The sequence below is a fragment of the Salvelinus sp. IW2-2015 genome, linkage group LG1, assembly GCF_002910315.2.
Source record: "Salvelinus sp. IW2-2015 linkage group LG1, ASM291031v2, whole genome shotgun sequence".
Classification (NCBI taxonomy): Eukaryota; Metazoa; Chordata; class Actinopteri; order Salmoniformes; family Salmonidae; genus Salvelinus; species Salvelinus sp. IW2-2015.
In genome coordinates this window covers 2074715-2090924 of record NC_036838.1, presented here as the reverse complement: position 1 = coordinate 2090924, position 16210 = coordinate 2074715, and the positions used below count along the sequence as shown (strand labels likewise).

Sequence of the window (16210 nt, the reverse complement as noted above, 5' to 3'; positions counted from 1 at the left end):
TTTGCTAAGAAGCAGCAGCAGCTGAGTGCTCTGAAGGTCCTCCAGAGGAACTGTGCTGCCTACCTCAAGCTGCGCCACTGGCAGTGGTGGAGACTCTTCACCAAGGTGAGTGGAGGTTTTACTGATGGAGAGTGCTGTGAGACCACATCTACACCCACTGTTAACAGGATTCACATGACCACTTCTCTACAACTTATTCCTTTCCTATTCCTTTCTTCCATTCCTCCCTCCCCTGACCTTGATGGGACCCTCCTCCCTTTTCCCTTCCAGGTGAAGCCTCTGCTCCAGGTGACCCGGCAGGAGGAGGAGATGCAGGCCAAAGACGAGGAGCTGGTCAAGGTGAAGGAGAGACAGAGCAAGGTGGAGGGAGAGCTGGTGGATATGGAGAGGAAACACCAACAGGTGAGCTACTACCTGGAGCCCGTACCTGAACCCAATACCATGGTTCCATACCTCAATCTAGCTATTCTTCTGAAATATGCACTGCTGGAGATAAAACAACATATGAACTTACTCCAGCCATTCTGAATGTTGTTGGCTTCCATAGTTCATGCTGTGTAGTAGAAGTCTAGCCACTGGGTTTGAAGGTTGAGTAGTATACTCTTAGAAAAAAAGGGTTCCAAAAGGGTTCTGCTGTTGTCCCCATAGGAGAACCATTTTTGGTTCCAAGTATAACTATTTTGGGTTCCATGTAGAACCCTCTGTGGAAAGGGTTCTACATGGAATTGAAAAGGGTTCTACCTGGAACCAAACAGGGTTCTTCAAAGGGTTCTCCTATGGGGACAACCAAAGAACCCTTTTTGGTCCTAGATAGCAACTTTTTTATAGGCTTGAGGAGATTTGACCTTTCGACATTCTAATCGAATAACACCTAGAAAAGAAGCGTAGGTAAACGTTGCTCTCTATCCTCTGTGTCCCCCACAGCTCCTAGAGGAGAAGAACATCCTTGCAGAGCAGTTGCAGGCGGAGACGGAGCTGTTTGCCGAGGCGGAGGAGATGAGGGCCCGCCTGGCCGCTAAGAAGCAGGAGCTGGAGGAGATCCTCCACGACCTGGAGTCCAGAGTGGAGGAGGAGGAGGAGAGGAACCAGAGCATGCAGAACGAGAAGAAGAAGATGCAGCTCCCCACATCCAGGTCAGAGAGAGACCCATATAGCACATATGGATGCAGCATGGACACCACTGCGCACACACACACGCACACGCACAACCGCACACACACACACACACACACACACACCACACACACACACACACACACACACACACACACACACACACACCATCAGTTAATGAGTTAATGTTGGTTTAGATGGAATTCATTCTCACTAAAACTATTGATAACTTCAGCATTGCAATACATATCCTTGTGCTGAAGATACTGAGTGTCTCTGTTGGTATGTCCACTGTCTATCCATAGGATCTAGAGGAGCAGTTAGATGAGGAAGGCAGCCAGGCAGAAGCTGCAGCTGGAGAAGGTGACGGCCGAGGCAAGATCAAGAAGATGGAGGAGGACATTCTACTGCTGGAGGACCAGAACTCCAAGTTCCTCAAGGTCAGAGAAGACCTTGGAGAGAAGGTCTAATACCTGATTTACACCTTCTGCTTCACCACCGTCCGCTAGGTCTCTCGACAAAACCAGAAGACGTAATATCGAATGTCCCCGCCAACCACTGAACGCGGAACCTGTGCAGATGGTAGCGGGCATTTGATTGAAGCAGAAGGCATAAATTAGGTTATTGACCTGTATAGAACCCTGAAGGGTACAGGAAATAGTAGAGATTTTTAAGAGTTCTTTCTGATACAAATGATTTATTACAAGATGCCATGAAGGGAAGCTAAAGAACCACATGCGGCTCTGGAGCCACATGTTGCAGACCCCTGTTGTTAAACCTCTCTACCGTTTTCCTACATCTCTCCTTGCCTCTCTCCACCCAACAGGAGAAGAAGCTGCTGGACGACCGTGTGGCCGAGATGACCTCCAGCTGACGGAGGAGGAGGAGAAGGCCAAGAACCTGGGCAAGGTCAAGAACAAGCAGGAGGTGATGATGATCGACCTGGAAGGTAAAGCTTCACTGTGGCTCTTCCTCAATTGGTCTCCTCGATTCCTTGCTCTCTTTCTTCCTGTCTCTTTTCTCTACCTTCATTGGAGGAGAAGGTCCACGGTCCTTCCCGTCAGGCATTCTTCTCCAAAGCCTTTTGATGATGCAAGGAATTGAGGAAAGTTGAAGAACTTACTGTAACTCCCTCAACATGGCAGACGCTCAACTGCATATAATAAACATTAAGATGAGACTACAGACTGGTAAGATTAAGACTTCTCTGGTAATGTGATTCTGCGTATGCATAGGAATTCCATTTCAGTTCGGACACCACAATGACTTAATGGCTTACCAAGCTGAAGAATCTGGTTACTTCTGCTTAAGTGGAATGTTCGAGTGGATACTTTTGAGTGCTGGTCCAACATCTATTTTCATCGTTTGGTTGACCCCGCGCCCTTCCACCTGTGTGTGTCTCGCTGCGTACGTGTGTGTTCTGTGTGTGTGTGGTGTGTGTGTTGTGTGTGTGTGTGGTGTGTGTGTGTGTGTGTGTGTGTGTGTGTGTGTGTGTGTGTGTGTGTGTGTGTGTGTGTGTGTGTGTGTGTGTGTGTGTGTGTGTGTGTGTGTGTGGTGTGGTGTCTGCCTGCGTACGGTTGTCTGTGTGTGTGTGTGTCAACAGAGCGCCTGAAGAAGGAGGAGAAGAGTCGCCAGGAGCTGGAGAAGGCCAAGAGGAAGCTAGACGCTGAGACCACGGACCTCCAGGACCAGATAGCTGAGCTGCAGGCCCAGATAGAGGAGCTCAAGATCCAGCTGGCCAAGAAGGAGGAGGAGCTACAGGCCGCTCTGTCCAGGTGAGATACTCCCCCTCCAGCCCCAAAATGGATTCTCAATAAACGTTCATGGGTTGTGTTCAGTTTGCACCATACAAGAGAAAATGTTTTGAAACGGTGAAATCGAATGAAATGGAGGATGCACTATGTGAACGCTACCTGGATCAATAAGGGGAATAGATGATGACTAGATGAGCTTTGCCCACCATGCAGGCCTGTACCACGCATGTTGCCTGTTCCTATGGCAACCGGCCCAACCTGCCCGGCCACTACTGTGGTCCAGTAAACCATACCGGCTAGATGTGCACCCACACATACTCCCACTTCCATCGCTTGTCCCCATAGCAACAGTCCACTATACAGGGCCCAAGCAGTTGAGACCCCACGGGCACACACACGCATTAAAAAATACCACAGTTAACTATAGAATACTACAATACTTACTATAGAATCCTGTAGTATACTGTAGAATACTATAGTACACACTGTAGAATCCCTCGAACGTGTGTAGAATTTAGTATAGAATGTTGTAGTATAGTAAATACTACAGTATGCTACAGACCACAAAAACACGACAGTAATGACTATAGTATATACACAGATTTGCAGGTGTTATAGCAGTAACACAATGCTTACGTTACTAGTTCCAACAGTGCAGTAGATTGTAAATACTACAGTACACTACAGTAAAGTCRGCAAAAACACTACAGTGAATACAATATTATTTAACCACAGTATACTATAGTATTTTTTCATGTGAGCCCATACCCTCATGTTGGCTTTGAACTAAATATGTAAAAGCAGCCACACAGTCCAGCTGCTTAGTTGTTCAGTGGCATCGGTTCACTCTAAACTTAACTAATGCCTTCCTTAGTGCAGTGCGTGCTGGTATGCTGGCTATCACCCTCACTAGAGACATAATATACACGCACACTCCGAGGCAGATTGATAGAGATTGATGATATGCCCCATCCAAGTCTCTCACTGCATTTCCCAACGGAAAGGAAAYGGAATCTCAGCTTGGGCATGGCAGCCATGACGGATCGTCTCACACCTCAGAGGGAATTGGTCACGGAATCTGTTTGTACTTCACAGACGTTTATTTTTAATAGCTTCTGAACAGGACTGCTGGATTCAAGGAAAACATTACCGGGTATGGCTTGAAAAAGACCTGTCTCTTGGAAGAAGGAGAAAATGTCAACTTGCATCCAAGTATTACCTCAATTTAGCTTGATCGTTCATTTAACATTCTTTGTAATCCGAAGCCAATTCAGACCTAATTTTGTGGAAAATATTCATGAGCAACACATTTGGTGTCAKMTTCAATTAAGTCCKTTTTGATTAGGGATACTGAGACCACATACTAATGWGCTCCTCCTCTGGCTGCAACATTGGCATGAAGGTGAAGTCCAATCATTTAGATGTGGCGAATTCAGGTGGTGACTGTAGCGAATTCAGGTGTAGACAGTTGCGAATTCAGGTGTAAACTGTAGGCCAATGGAAACAGTATCCCCTAAATGACCTTCTGAAATCATCACTTGGTCATAGGCTAGTTGATTAAACCGTTACTTAGGCTACAGTATTCCAGTTGGAATTTTATGACTGTTTATAATTGTAGGGCTATTGAATTACCATAGTCTGGACAGTTATTATTTGACTATAATGTCTCATTAGTAGCTATATTGTTATCCATGGCTTCATCAGTGTAATACCTAATTGGACATGGAGTCATTATTTTGTCCTGGCAAAGGGACAGGCCTCTTCAGAAGCTCTAACGCAGGAATGTCTAAGGAATGCAGGCAGGGCTCAGGAGTCAAATCAAAGTGTATTGGTCGCGTACACAGATTAGCAGGTGTTATAGCAGGTGCAGTGAAATGCTTATGTTACTAGCTCCAACAGTGTAGTAGAATGTCTCTCAAACACAATACACATACACAAATAATGAAAAATCGAATCAAGAAATGACAGAACGAGTCCAATTAACAATCCAGGGGTAGATATATTAGAGTGAGTATGTGTCAGAATCCATAATAGTAATACTAATAGTAGTTTAATCTAGCCTGACTGCCAGCAACAACACATATTCAATCTCACTATGGCCTCGCCCGCAATGGCATTTCCACTGACAGAGAAAGGCACAGACAGACACGGTCAAGAAACTCGCTGCTCAGACACACACACACACAAACACACACACGGCAGGCTGACTAACACACACTGGTCCTCCATGAGCTCACTCGCTGTAAGGTCGATCACACTGCCACCCTGTGTTCACTGGGATTTTGTCACCACGCTGCAGTCTCACTTGCTAGGGCCTGTATGATTTTGAAATGATCAGCCATTTTTGGGGATTTAGAGACTGTGCAGTGATTTCATGTAGCAGTCTTGTGTACCATGGTTTTACCCAAAATTATCCTAACATTTGGACATCTCTGGTACTATAAAAGCACTGCTCAGATGAACGCCCCACAACATGATTTCTCACCTCTTCATTGAAATGGAATGTATCCTGGCATTAGCTAGCTAATCTAATGATTTCTATGTTGTTGTTTGGAATTGATTTTGGAATTGATTGTTTTTTTGTGTGTGTGTACCAGGAGTGATGAAGAGGTGGCCCAGAAGAACAACGCTCTGAAAGCTGTGCGGGAGCTGCAGGCCCAGCTGTCAGAGCTGCAGGAGGACCTGGAGTCAGAGAAGGTGTCCAGGAACAAGGCAGAGAAAGTCAAGAGGGACCTCAGTGAGGAGCTGGAGGCTCTGAAGACTGAGCTGGAGGACACTCTGGATACCACCGCTGCCCAGCAGGAGCTCAGGTACTGGGACACTGCTTGTCAGATGTACTGCTCTCTGCTGCGCTGATACGCTTATYTGTTTACTGTAGTCCCAATATGTTTATTTTCGGTGCTTTTAGAAATGGATAAAGAACCGGTGTAGGGTCGCCCTGAAAAAGTGGCACTGTCATAGTTTGGCAAAGTACCTGCGTGTGTATCTGCATGAGGGCTATGGAGAGACACAGCACCTCAGTGAGGTGTCTTTTATGGGGTCTACCTTCCTTCCTAACCCCTCTCTCCTCGCCTCTCAGGACCAAGCGAGAGCAGGAGGTGGCTGAGCTGAAGAAGGCCATCGACGAGGAGACCAAGAACCACGAGTCTCAGGTCCAGGAGATGAGACAGAGACACTCCACCGCCCTGGAGGAGCTGTCTGAGAATTTGGAGCAGGCCAAGAGGGTGGGTCTATAATCAGAGACAATGCACCTGTCAATCATCTAGTAACATATCTCATTACATGTTTAGCAGGCCTAGAGGCTAGGTCCACCATCAGACATGACACCTGCCAACCATAACGTCGTTATACAGTAGTAACACCACATGTTTAGCAGGTCAAGAGGGTGGATCTCCTCCAACGATGTATATAAACCCTGGATTGCTGATGCTATGTATTGGCCATTGAGAGGCTTTGAAGCCACCGGTCGGCCATATTGACACTCCCCAGTAGGAGCAGTCCTCCATAGGAATGAATGYAATTCTACAGTATTTAAATGAAATGTTTCAAGGACATAATGACATGTATTTAAGTATGTTGTCATGGGGACAGTAACATTAGTAATCTCTAAAAAGTATACAGTGTTTATATATTTTATTTTCATTTAAAAAATGTATATTTAGCTCACAATAAAATGCAAACGTATGCATTAAGGTGTTTCTAATAGAGTATACGTGGCAAAAACGAATGTAGACATTAATAAATGCATTTCTATAGCTTCCAAACTATTTTTTTACACTCCCTAGATGGAGGCATGGTGGCTTCAACACAGCACCCCCTATCTGTCATCTAATGTATATATACATCATTGGTCGCCACCTGAGAAAATAGACCTGTCAACATAACGTCATCTCATACAGTAGTAACACTATGCTATCACTTCTTTGCTAAGCCGGCCAAGAGGACGGGCCTACCCAACATACCCTCTATAAAATTCTCTCATCTCCCCAATGTATACCACAACCCCTCTCCTCTTTCCGCTGCAGTTCAAGTCCAACCTGGAGAAGAACAAGGGTACCCTGGAGAGTGACAACAAGGAGCTGGTGAGCGAGGTGAAGGGGCTTCAGCAGGCCAAGACAGAGTCAGAACAAAAGAGGAAGAAGATGGATGCTCAGCTGCAGGAGTTCATGGCCCGAGCCACCGAGGGAGAGAGGGCTAAAGTAGAACTGGCCGACCGCACACACAAACTACAGGTTAGAGGCCAAGTCAACGGACCACGCTGTCTGTCTGTCGTCATCACTATGTGTTGAAGTCAATTGGTTTCTCAAAATGGGAGTGAATATGTTTTCATGTGAATATGAAGAGATATTTATAGACCTTTGTCTGTAGACGGAGCTGGACACTGTCTCCGCCCTGCTGGAGGACGCTGAGAAGAAGGGAATCAAGCTGGCCAAGGATTCAGCCGGCCTGGAGAGTGCGTTACAGGACACACAGGTGAGCAGAGACTCCTTATACGTCATTACATGCTCTAATAGTTGAAATCGAAGTTGGAGGTATTGTAATATGCTATGGAAGCAAATGRCCTTTGATGARGCTTCATTATTGGAGACACTTGTAGCTAATGCCAATCTGCTGTAAAAACAACTTCATATCACTGTCTCCATCCAACGAGTCTCATTGTAAGTGATGTTTAACTACTGTTGGGTCTTTGCGTCTTTTGTGTGTGTGCGTGTGTGTGTGTGCGTGCGTGTGTGTAGGAGCTGCTCCAGGAGGAGACTCGTCAGAAGCTGAACCTGAGCTCTCGTATCCGTCAGCTGGAGGAGGACAAGAGCACCCTGCAGGAGCAGCAGGAGGAGGACGAGGAGGCCCGCAGGAACCTGGAGAAACAACTGGCCACGCTGCAGGCTCAGGTATGGACCCACGCGCATTCTTAATGTTTCACTGCCAATAGGAGAGGTTTCCAGCTGTGAACACCCCCGTTGATATTTACTACAGGTTGTGGTAGATAAATCCTTACTCACAAAATAGGTATTGGTATAGGTTGGACACAGTGTTGGGAGAAGTAAACTACATGTGTCTACTAGTAATTTAACTACATTTTGCAGTAGCTTGGTGGTAGTTGAACTAAATTCAAATTAGGTAGTGTTGTCAGTAGTTAGGCAATACAGTTTTTTTTTTCAGCATCAGACCTGCCTAATTCTCTCTTGGAACATTGTTTTTGTTTAATAGGCTAAATAACATTCTGTTAACATATGACCCAAAGTGATTATTTGCAATTTGTAGTCTACGACATTTCAGATTTACATATCATTTTCATGAAGTAGTTTGGATGTAGTTGTCATGGAAATTACCACCAGGGACACTGCAGTCAATTTTAAATTAAACATTCTTTATTAACAGCAAGCTGGATAGGTCACAGTCAAACTAAAGTACCGGTCTGAAGGGAGCTTTGTCAGGCAGTCCGTTAGATCTCTTATATACAGCTTACACAGACAAGTTATATTATATTATATTATATTCATAATGAATTCATCATTCGTTTAGTTTGTGCATGTGACAGACCAATACCTCATGAGGCTTCTTCTCTCCAAGCTGAGACCTTGAAACTGAGATATTCCTTTCCGTTCTCAAAATAATGTTCTGGGCGTACTGCCAAATTYCAGATACTGATAGTGAGGGTTCCTCCCGGGCACGATCAGTCACTTGCATGAACCCAGTCGAATTGGTTATTAGAAAAGCACAAACATAAAATGTTCCTTCACACATTGAACTACTTTTTTAAAGTCACTTTAGTTAAGAAAACTGATATTTTTCTTAAGGGTAGCTTTAGTGTAGTTTAACTTATTTCACTGTGAAGTAATTGGTATCTTGGTAAAATATATTTTCATAGTAGCTTCCCCAACACTAAGATGATGTGATGTGGTTTTTCAAAAAAGACCACTGTCATTTTCTGTATATCAAATGCTCACTCACAAAGCTGTGAACATTATTTCCTCATGTAAGAACCACAGAAAAACAAACAAAAAAAACATTMTCTTCTCTACCTAGCTGTTTGAGTCTAGGAAGAAGCTGGATGAGGACGTGGGGACCCTGGAGTCTCTGGAGGAGMTGAAGAGGAAGCTGCAGAAGGACATGGAGCTGACCAGCCAGCGGCTGGAGGAGAAAGCCTCCGCCTTCGACAAGATGGAGAAGACCAAGACCCGCCTGCAGCAGGAGCTGGACGACCTCATGGTGGACCTGGACCACCAGAGGACCATCGTCTCCAACCTGGAGAAGAAGCAGAAGAAGTTCGACCAGGTATCGTATCATCTCCATTTGTCTCTATCCTTTCCTCTATCTCGCTTCCTTTTCTCCCTCCTCTCACCTTTGCTTATCTCCTTCTCCCCTCTGCAAAATWAAAGTAGACCTGCCATTATTGAAGAAATGGCTGAGTTTTTGGGATTTCTTGATTCCAATGAGTGCCTTCGRTAACATAACTTACCAGTAAGACATTACTTGCCATCCTTRTTCATCACTATRTTCTCCCTCTATGTTAGCTCCTGGCTGAAGAGAAGACCATCTCTGCCCGCTATGCTGAGGAGCGTGACAAGGCCGAGGCTGAGGCCAGGGAGAAGGAGACCAAGGCTCTGTCTATGGCCCGGGCTCTGGACGAGGCCCTGGAGGCCAAGGAGGAGTTTGAGAGGCTCAACAAGCAGCTGAGGACTGAGATGGAGGACCTGATGAGCTCCAAGGACGACGTGGGKAAGAGCGTACGTAGTTTAAACTCCCCGTACAGAAGCTGAAGGTTCTCAAATACCTTATACAACCCAGTCCTAAGCCTTTACTTGGCTAGGCTCATCCAATGAGGATTGATAGAACCAAAATGTACAGGTTTTGGGATGTTTCTTTCAATATGGCCACCAATCCACCCACCACAGAATGAGTGAGAATACCTGTGTTACAGGAGCTGGTGGTGGTTCCTAAACATTGTTGGAGACCTTACACACATGAAGCCTTCTGTAAATTACTTAATTTTGAAAGAACGCTGTCCACCCACCTTAGAATGTTGCTTTGAGTGAAAATTTGTTTGACTAATCCTATGGGATGGCTTCCTTATGACAGTTTTCGACCCAGAAAAGAGATGTTCCTGCTAACAGTCTCTCTACGTCCCCCTGTGTGTAGGTCCATGAGCTGGAGAAGTCGAAGCGCACCCTGGAGCAGCAGGTGGAGGAGATGAGGACCCAGCTGGAGGAGCTGGAGGACGAGCTGCAGGCCACGGAGGACGGCAAGCTGCGTCTGGAGGTCAACATGCAGGCCATGAAGGCCCAGTTCGACAGGGACCTGCAGGCCAGAGACGAACAGAACGAGGAGAAGAAGAGGACGCTGGTCAAACAGGTAGAGAGACGAGCAAAGATGACCCTTTTTGGGGAGTAACATTCAGACCTCTTAATAGAAACTCAGGTAATTTAGCTAGGCCAACAGTTCGGAGAAAATAATCACCATATTATTATATGGTCAAAAACTTTAACTTATGGACTCATTATGTACTTTCCATCCATCTTCACCCTAACCGTTATTGCATCCGAGCAAGCTAGAACCCAYACTTCACTAGGTTTCATCACTTACTTGGCGTTTTCAACCCTCTCTGTAATATCTTGTTGTCTGACCCCTTCCCCAGGTTCGTGAGATGGAGGCAGAGCTGGAGGATGAGAGGAAGCAGAGAGCCCTGGCCGTGGCAGCTAAGAAGAAGCTGGAGATGGACCTCAAGGACCTGGAGGGGCAAATAGAAGCATCCAACAAGGCCAGAGATGAAGCCATCAAACAGCTCAGAAAACTACAGGTGAGACTTCATACAGGATTTGTGTTTGCTTGTTCATTCTCAAGTTGTGTTGATCTATTATGTAGATTATAAATATTGAATCTTCCGACCAGGAATTCTGGGAATATTGGGATAGTTAGCAGAATTTTGCAACCATACAATGTCAATATTTTTTGCCTGATTAATTAGGAACTCCTAATTGTCTGATCTCTGATAATCAGCKATATTATTTCTTACACCTGTATCCTTTTATCAATAAAATGGACTGGTAGCCTCTGCAGGTATGGTATKTGTGCCTGTCTGTCCACTGTGTAGTCAGCTTTAATGTAGCCTAGATTAGAATATGTCCAGGACTKCCAACGTCTGTATTTAGATGACATCCCTGATGCTGTAAACTCTAGTTGTCCAAGTTGGTCTGGTCTCATTTGTAGCTTCCCCGCTGGCCTTACACTATTATATTCAGTATAGCTACAGGGTTGGGGTCGGTTCTATTTCAATTCGGGAAGAAAAWRTGAATTTGRAACYTTTTCTCGTAGGCTGCATTTACACAGGCAGCCCAATTATGGGCAACAGATTGATCTGATTGGTTAAAAGACCAATTAGTGGCAAACAATATCAGAATTGGGCTGCCTGTGTAAATGCTGCCATAGAGGAGTATTGAAGAAAATCTCATTTGAAATGGAGTTGACCCCTAACCCTGTACAGTTGCCCCAGAACGTTGGTCTCACTCTTTGCCTTGCTGCTGCCCCCTGCAGGCCCAGATGAAGGACTACCAGAGGGAGCTGGAGGAGGCCAGAGCATCCCGTGATGAGATKTTTGCACAGTCTAAAGAGAACGAGAAGAAACTAAAGGGCCTGGAAGCTGAGATCCTACAGCTGCAGGAGGACCTGGCGGCTTCAGAGAGGGCCCGTAGACACGCTGAGCAGGAGAGAGACGAGCTGGCCGACGAGATCTCAAATAGRGCCTCTGGAAAGTGAGTAGCTACATTTTCCTGATTAATGATCAAATTCAAGRATGATATTTTCCAGATTTAATGGTGCAATATGCAGAAATCGCTGGTTGCTAAAATTGTAATAGTTCACCTAATTTTAGGTTCTGTGACAAAACAAGCAATGTATCGTGTGTAGAGAATCATTGTACCATCTAAACCGCTATGAAATATATTCTCAATAACCCAAAATCTTGTATTTTCAGATGTTTGAAGCTGGTGTACAAAACTGAAAGTAAAAGACGCAAAAACGAAACTTAAGAACGGCAAGCATATAAATAGTGCGCGTAGAACAGATCTTCTTAGACTTGCTTTCAGTGAGAATGACAGATCTATAACTCACATTTCTATCTGAATTTGATCAGGTCACCCAAAAAGTTACATACTCCAGCTTTAYGTGGACCAGCAGCCTTCCCCCCCTGATTTCTATACTGTGTTCTGTACCAACCACATCACSGAATCATTCACTTGTTTGTGTCAGGTCGGCCCTGCTAGATGAGAAGAGGAGGCTGGAYGCCCGCATCTCGCAGCTGGAGGAGGAACTAGAGGAGGAACAGAGCAACATGGAGCTGCTCAACGACCGCTTCCGCAAGACCACAATGCAGGTACAGTACAACTCTCACATTGTCAAACACGTACACACAGCRCATGAAGGTACAGAACATGTAAAACTCTCTTTAAACCGGCATCGTCTCTTGACGTTTTGAGGAGGAGATCGGACAAGAGGWAAGTACTTTTGAGATTCACTCATACKRAGAGACGATTCCTGGACCATAGAATGTAGTCTCTTTATGGCCTGGAGAGTAGTCTATAATGAACTGCGCTAACAAGTATCACACCAYACTACTTCKTGGGACCCACAACTAACGGCTTTATATAGAGATGGACAAAGAGTGACCCTCTCTCCCTTTATCCCCATTTCTCTCCCAAGGTGGACATCCTGAACACGGAGCTGGCTGGGGAGCGCAGTGCGGCCCAGAAGAGTGAGAACGCCCGTCAAGGAATGGAGAGGCAGAACAAGGAGCTGAAYGCCAAGCTGGGAGAGCTGGAGGGGGCAGTCAAGTCCAAGTTCAAGGCTGCCATCACCGCCCTGGAGGCCAAGATACTGCAGCTGGAGGAGCAYCTGGAGCAGGAGGCCAAGTAAGAAGCCTTCTATATACTGTACTAAGTAGACGTCATAAAGGGGGTCAGAGTTTAAAGATGGGAGGTTACCTAGAATTAAATGAGGGCTTGAATAGGTGGACTCCAGCTCATACACTCAATGTAATGATTTACCCATACTCAATAGACCGCTAGAGGTAGGAGTTTCCCCAAACCACAGATCTATTTTCAGATTACAAACTACTCAAAATCTGGACCTTTAAAGGCCCAGTGCAGTCAAAAAATGTGATTTACCTGTGCTGTGTATATATATTTCCACACCTGGAGGTTGGAATAACACTGTGAAATTGTGAAAATTATGATAATGTCCTTTTAGTATAAAGACAGCCTGAAAGTTTCAGCCTGTTTTGGTGGGATGGAGTTTTTGTCTGCCTGGTGTCATCACAATATGGTAAATTAGTTAATAGACCAATAAGAAAGAGTTCCAAACTTTTCTGCCAATAACAGCAATTTTTTAGTTTCCCCCTTCCCACTCCCTGACAGTCCTAGCAAAATTCTTGCGTGAGAAATTGCTCTTTGCTAAGAATCTATTTTTGTGTCTTTTTGACCATTTTAATTGAAAACAATCACAGTAAGGTACTTCATTCCTACCCAGATATTATTTGATCTTGAGATATATATGACTGCATTGGACCTTTAACATTAGGGGCCTGAAAACATCCACTACCGTTCAAAAGTTTGGGGTCACTTAGAAATGTACTTGTTTTCCATGAAAACATACATGAAATGAGTTGCAAAATGAATAGGAAATATAGTCAAGACGTTGACAAGGTTATAAATAATGATTTTTAATTGAAACAATAATTGCACTTCTTACGTACCGTACCATACGGTCAAGCTGCTCCAACAACAGCTCAATAGGGTTGAGATCCGGTGACTCCGGTGACTGTGCTAGCCATTCCATTATAGACAGAATACCAGCTGACTGCTTCTTCCCTAAATAGTTATTGCATAGTTTTGAGCTGTGCTTTGGGTCATTGTAAGGTTGTAGGAGGAAATTGGCTCCAATTAAGTGCCGTCCACAGGGTATGGCATGGCGTTGCAAAATGGAGTGATAGCCTTCCTTCTTCAAGATCCGTTTTACCCTGTACAAATCTCCCACTTTACCACCACCAAAGCACCCCCAAATCATCACATTGCCTCCACCATGCTTGACAGATGGTGTCAAGCACTCCTCCAGCATCTTTTCATTTTGTCTGCGGCTCAAGAATGTTCTTCTTTGTGATCCGAACACCTCAAACTTAGATTAGTCTGTCCATAACACTTTTTTCCAATCTTCCTCTGTCCAGTGTCTGTGTTCTTTAGCCCATCTTAATCTTTAATTTTTATTGGCCAGTCTGAGATGTGGCTTATTCTTTGCTACTCTGCCTAGAAGGCCAGCATCCCGGAGTCGCCTCTTCACTGGTTGATGTTGAGAACTGGTGTTTTGCGGGTACTATTTAATGAAGCTGCCAGTTGAGGACTTGTGAGGTGTCTGTTCTCAAACTAGACACTCTAATGTATCTTGTCCTCTTTGCTCGGTTTGTGCACCGGGGCCTCCCATTCTCTTTCTATTCTGGTTAGAGCCAGTTTGCTCTGTTCTTGTGAAGGGAGTAGTACACAGCGTGGTACGAGATCTTCAGTTTCTTGGCAATTTCTCGCATGGAATAGCCTTCATTTCACAGAACAAGAATAGACTGAAAGTTCTTTGTTTCTGGCCATTTTGAGCCTGTAATCGAATCCACAAATGCTGATTGCTCCAGATACTCAACTAGTCTAAAGCGGGTCAGTTTTATTGCTTCTTTAATCAGACAACAGTTTTTGAAGAGTGTCCATTGGAACACAGAAGTGATGGTTGCTGATAATGGGCCTCTGTACGCCTATGTAGATATTTATTAAAATAGAACCATTCCATCTACAATAGTCATTTACAACATTAACAATGTCTACACTGTATTTCTGTCATTTGATGTTATTTTAATGGCAAAATGTTGCTTTTCTTTAAAAAACACGGACATTTCTATGTGACCAGACACTTTTGAACGGTAGTTGCATGAGGTTGACTAAAAGTGTTTTACTGCATCCTGATGCAAATGTATGTCCCACAGATATGAGTCAAGTCAGGGTGACACTATGTACACACTTTCCTGTTATCACTCTTTTTCCTCGCAGGGAGAGGGAGCAGCCAATAAGATTCTCCGACGCACGGAGAAGAAGCTGAAAGAGGTGGTGATTCAGGTGGAGGACCGAGCGTCGCCTTATGTCGAATCAGTACAAGGAGCAGGTAGAGTGGGTGCCGGGCGTCCACAGTTAGCTTGAAAAGTGCTGTTCTGACATTGTAGAAAGGTGAGTAAAAGGCCATGGACGCCATTGTTAGTACTAATCACTATAATCAGTGTCTCTGTCATCTGTGCTGAAGTCTCTCTCTCTCTCTCCCTATTCCCACCCAGCGCTCTTCTGTAGGCTTTGGTTTCTCTCTCTCCTATTCCACCCCACTCTCTTCTGTAGCTTTGTTTCTCTCTCTCCTATTCCCACCCAGCTCTCTTCTGTAGCTTTGGTTTCTCTCTCTCTCCTATTCCCAACCCACTCTCTTCTGTAGCTTGGTTCTCTCTCTCTCTCCTATTCCACCCACCGCTCTTCTGTAGCTTTGGTCTCTCTCTTCTCTCCTATTCCCCACTCTCTTCTGTAAGCTTTGGTTCTCTTCTCTTCTCTCCTATTCCTCACCCACTCTCTTCTGTAGCTTTGGTTCTCTCTCCTCTCTTCCTATTCCCCACCCACGCTCTTCTGTAGCTTTGGTTCTCTCTCTCTCTCCTATTCCCACCACTCTCTTCTGTAGCTTTGGTTCTCTCTCTCTTCCTATTCCCACCCAACTGCTTCTGTAGCTTTGGTTCTCTCTCTCTCTCCTATTCCCACCCACGCTCTTCTGTAGCTTTGGTTCTCTCTCTCTCTCAATATTCCCACCACGCTCTTCTGTAGCTTTGGTTCTCTCTCTCCTATTCCCACCCACTCTCTTCTGTAGCTTTGTCTCTCTCTCTCCTATTCCCACCCACTCTCTTCTGTAGCTTTGGTTCTCTCTCGCTCTCCTATTCCCACCCACTCTCTTCTGTAGCTTTGGTTTCTCTCTCTCTCTATTCCCACCCACGCTCTTCTGTAGCTTTGGTTCTTCTCTCTCTCCTATTCCCACCTCAACGCTCTTCTGTAGCTTTGGTTCTCTCTCCTCTCTATTCCCACCACGTCTTCTGTAGCTTTGGTTCTCTCTCTCTCATAATCCCACCACGCTCTTCTGTAGCTTTGGTTCTCTCTCTCTTCCTATTCCCACCCACGTCTTCTGTAGCTTTTGGTTCTCTCTCTCTCCTATTCCCACCCACGCTCTTCTGTAGCTTGGTTCTCTCTCTCTCCTATCCCACCCACTCTTCCTGTAGCTTTGGTTCTCTCTCT

General features: G+C 45.1%; 1 pseudogene; it reads left to right on the top strand.

The window, feature by feature from the left end:
* LOC111963223 (myosin-10-like) overlaps positions 1–16210 on the top strand; it is a 99450-nt pseudogene that overhangs the window by 80039 nt on the left and 3201 nt on the right.